Source organism: Gracilinanus agilis, unplaced genomic scaffold, assembly GCF_016433145.1.
Source record: "Gracilinanus agilis isolate LMUSP501 unplaced genomic scaffold, AgileGrace unplaced_scaffold35235, whole genome shotgun sequence".
Taxonomy (NCBI): Eukaryota; Metazoa; Chordata; class Mammalia; order Didelphimorphia; family Didelphidae; genus Gracilinanus; species Gracilinanus agilis.
Genome location: NW_025368285.1, coordinates 3,284 through 7,697, shown reverse-complemented (window position 1 = coordinate 7,697; position 4,414 = coordinate 3,284). Strand labels below are relative to the sequence as shown.

Here is a 4,414-nt window from a genome sequence, read left to right as displayed (position 1 = left end):
CTTATTTACCATTAGACTAATAGCTGAACAGTAGCAATAGTGTTCCCAATACCTAAAAACTATTACCTTGTTTTCCTTTTTCCATTAAGTAAATATAGTAATTTATCAACAAGTACCTTACCCTGGGTGGTTATTCTATCACAGCTTGTAGGGAAAGGGAGAATTCACATGCAGCCAGATATCCACATTTCCTATAGCAGATCAATCACCTAATAACACCTAACTGAACCTCATGTTAGGCTTAGAGAAGTTAACCATCTACCTAATCTCTCAAAGGTCCCAACCTGGACGGTGGGGCCTGTGGTCCAAGGGGGACCCTGTAGCTTTCAATACTGACCATTTTCATCCAGTGACCTTTACAATTGGAAGTCTCAAAACCCTCCTTTCTCTGAGGAACCCCAAAAACTTATTGCCCTATTGGAATCTGTTTTGCTCACACACTATCCCACTTGGGATGATTGTCAGCAGTTGTTACAGGTACTCTTCACCAAGGAGGAACATGAACGAATCCTCCATGAGACTCACAGACATGTTCCTGGGATAGATGGACTCAGCCCCACCTCATAGAGGTGGCCTTTCCCTCCACTCGTCCCCCCTGGGACTTTGAGCAACAAGAAGGTAGGGAACACCTACGGGTCTATCGCCAGGTTCTCATGGCCGGTCTCCGTGCTGCAGCTTATAAGCCGACTAATTTGGCTAAGGTATATTTAGTTAGACAACAGCCTGAAGAGAGCCCCGGTGCCTTCTTGGAGCGGCTCCAGGATGCCTTTTGCCTATACACTCCTATGGACCCCCTGGCAGAAACCAGCTGGGCAGCTGTCCTACTCTCCTTTGTCAACCAATCTGCCCCCGATATTTGCTGAAAGCTCCAAAAGATAGAGAACCTGGGAGAGCAATCTATAAGTGACCTCCTCAAGGTGGCTGAGTGAGTGTTTAACACCTGAGAAACTCCTGAGGAAAGGGCAGAGTGCCTGCACCAGGAGGAGCGGGAGTACAAAACTAGGCAGCACCAAGAGGATCGGGAGTACAAAGCCAGGCAGGAAAGAAAGAAAGAATCAGAAAGACCTAGCTAAGATCCTAATGGCTGGTCTGTCCCAGCAACTGCAGAAGGAACTCCCCAGTAGTCGGGGGTCCCATTCACGTTGCTTCCAATGTGACAAGGAAGGCCACTGGAAACGGGAATGTCCAGAGTGGCCCAAGAGCAAAACCCCTCGCCTTAGCCTTGCAGGTGCAGGCTCCTGGGCACCTCCCAATCCTAACTCTCTCCGCCACCCGCACCATGACCAACGCCCTAAAGTTCTCTGGGCCAATGAGGGGGAGGAGGATTGAAGAGGACAGGACTCTCACCCCCTCCCAGAGTCCTGGGTAACCCTGAAGGTGGAGGGGAACCCAATGAACTTTATGGTTGATACAGGTGCTCAGTTTTCAGTTTTAACAAAACCAGTTGGGGCAGTCTCTTCTAAAGCCAGTTGGGTGCAGGGTGCCACCAGTACCAAAAGATGTAATTGGACAACTGGCCGCCGGGTAGACCTCGGTCGTCATCGAGTCACCCATTCCTTTCTTGTCATCCCTGATTGCCCGGCCCCTCTCCTAGGACGGGACCTCCTGCACAAGGCAGGGGCCCACATCTATTTCTCAAATTCTGGGGTCTCAGTCACAGATGATGAAGGGTCACCTCTACACGTTTTGACTCTATCACTCCATGATGACCTTCGTCTCCATGCGGACCCAGCCCCAATGGAAGTTCCTGACCACATCCGCCCTTGGATGGACAAAGTACCTGAGGTATGGGCCGAGATTTCGGGTGTGGGTCTGGCAGTTCAGCAACCCCCCATCATTGTGGCACTTAAACCGGGGGCGACTCCAATAAGGGTCAAGCAGTATCCCATGTCCTTGGAGGCCCAAAGGGGGATTGTCCCACACATCACCCGACTCCAGGAAGCAGGAATTCTGGTCCCTTGCTGGTCCCCATGGAACACTCCCCTCCTACCTGTTCGCAAGCCTGGAGGGCAGGACTTCCACCCTGTCCAAGATTTGAGGGAAGTGAATGTGCATGTGGAGGACATCCACCCCACTGTGCCTAACCCATACACCCTGCTAAGCTCACTACTACCCTACCTCAGCTGGTACACCACCCTTGATTTAAAGGACGTCTTCTTCACCTTGCCATTAGCCCCCAATAGCCAGCCCTTGTTCGCCTTTGAGTGCCATGATGAACTGGCACAAATAACGGGGCAAGTAATGTGGACTCGGTTGCCCCAGGAGTACAAAAATGCCCCTACAATCTTCAATGAGGCCCTTGCCTGGGACTTACGGGAGTTTCGCTAGAGTTACCACCTCGTTACCCTCCTCCAATATGTAGATGACCTGTTACTCGCCGCACCCACCCAAGTGGCTTGTGAAACCACTACCCAGGGCCTACTAGAGACTCTAGGCCGCCTTGGTCATAGGCTGAGTGCTAAGAAGGCCTGTATAGCCCAGCGGGAGGTCACCTACCTAGGATATAAGCTCCGAGGGGGGCAATGGTGGCTGACCCAGGCCATGAAAGACACTGTCTTGTGCCTTCCTCCACCAAAGGGGCCTCGGCAGGTGCGGGAATTCCTAGGGTGAGTGGGGTATTGCCGCCTCTGGATCTCTGGGTTTGCAGAGATTGCCCGACCTCTATATCAGGGCTCTAGAGAAAAGGCGGACTGGGCTTGGTCACCTGCCATGGACAATGCCTTTCAGAGACTCAAACAGGCAATGCTAACCGCCCCTGCCCTATCCCTACCAGACCCTGAGAAGCCCTTTCAGCTATTTGTGGATGAAAAGAAGGGAGTAGCTAAGGGGGTGCTGACCTAACGACTAGGGCCTTGGGACAGGCCAGTAGCTTATCTGTCCAAAAGACTAGACCCTGTGGCATTGGGGTGGCGCCCTTGCCTGCGCATCATAGCTACTGTGGCCTTATTAGTCCGAGACTCTGACAAGCTCATGTACGGGCAGGCCCTTCGAATAACCACTCCTCACGCCTTTGAGGGCATCCTTAAACAACCACCTAGTTGATGGATGTCTAACGCCCACCTCACTCACTATCAGGGCTTGTTGTTAAATGCCTCCTGAATCTCCTTCCACGTAACATCTGCCCTGAACCCTGCAACCCTGCTACCTGACCCCCCCACCAGACCAACCCCTACATGATTGCCAGGAGATCCTAGCTGAAACAGTGACGGCCCGACCGGATATCAAGGATACCCCACTCCTCAACGCAGAACTAGTCTGGTTTATGGAAGTAGCCTCATCCAGGATTGGAAACGATGGGCAGGGTCAGCAGTGGTGGATGCATCAGGAAACCTCATCTGGGCAGCAGCACTCCTCGAGGGAACCTTGGCCCAGAGAGCAGAGTTGGTTGTCCTACAAACTGCCCTTGAAAAAACTGAAGGGAAGCGACTGATGGTGTACACAGACAGCCGGTATGCCTTCTCTACCTTGCATGTCCATGCACCTATCTACAGGGAAAGAGGATTTCTCACCGCAGGAGGTAAGGAGGTTAAATACCTAGAAGAAATCCAAGCTCTCCTTTCTGCAGTCTGGCGACCCAAGGCAGTAGCTGTGGTCCACGTTCCTGGCCACCAAAAAGGGGACTCTTTGGAGGCACGGGGAAACCGAGCTGCTGACCAGGCTGCACGAGAAGCTGCCTTCCATGCACCCCTCCTCACCCTGCCCATGATCATACCACCCCCTCCATCTGGGGATCCCCAATACTCGAAACAAGACCTAGACTGGATGGCATGGCACCGAGGGGTTAAAGATGGTCTGTGGTACAGGGACCCGAGGCCCTGGGACAGCTGCTCTGTGCTCATTTACATCACCTTTCTCATCTGGGGGAAAAGAAACTTGCCCATCTTCTTGACAAGGGACAACTAAAGTTCCCAGGCCGGGGAACCTACTTAAAACAACTTGTAGCTGCTTGCCGGGCTTGTCAACTAATGCGGTCAGGGAAACCCAATAAACATCAAGGACATCGAGTGAGAGGCGAGCGGCCCTGCCAATCCTGGGAGGTTGATTTCACTGAAGTAAAGACTGGGAGGTATGGGTACCGCTACCTGCTAGAATTTGTGGACACCTTTTCAGGGTGGCCAGAGGCATTTCCAACCAAAGCTGAAACAGCCCAGGTGGTAGCTAAGAAACTTATGGAAGAAATCATTCCTTGCTTTGGGTTCCCGGTAACCATTGGTTCTGACAATGGACCTGCTTTTGTGAACAAGTTCCTTCAGGAACTTACGGCTGCCCTGGGGGTGGATTGGAAATTACATTGTGAGTATAACCCCCAGAGTTCTGGCCAGGTAGAGAGGATGAATAGAACAATTAAGGAGACATTATCCAAATTGGCCCTGGAGACTGGCGTAGACTGGGTGATCCTCCTTCCTTTAGCCCT

General features: G+C 52.1%; 1 pseudogene; it reads left to right on the top strand.

Moving 5' to 3' along the window:
• Nucleotides 1-350: 350 nt before the first annotated feature.
• Nucleotides 351-3,903, top strand: LOC123254908 (annotated as a pseudogene).
• Nucleotides 3,904-4,414: the final 511 nt, after the last annotated feature.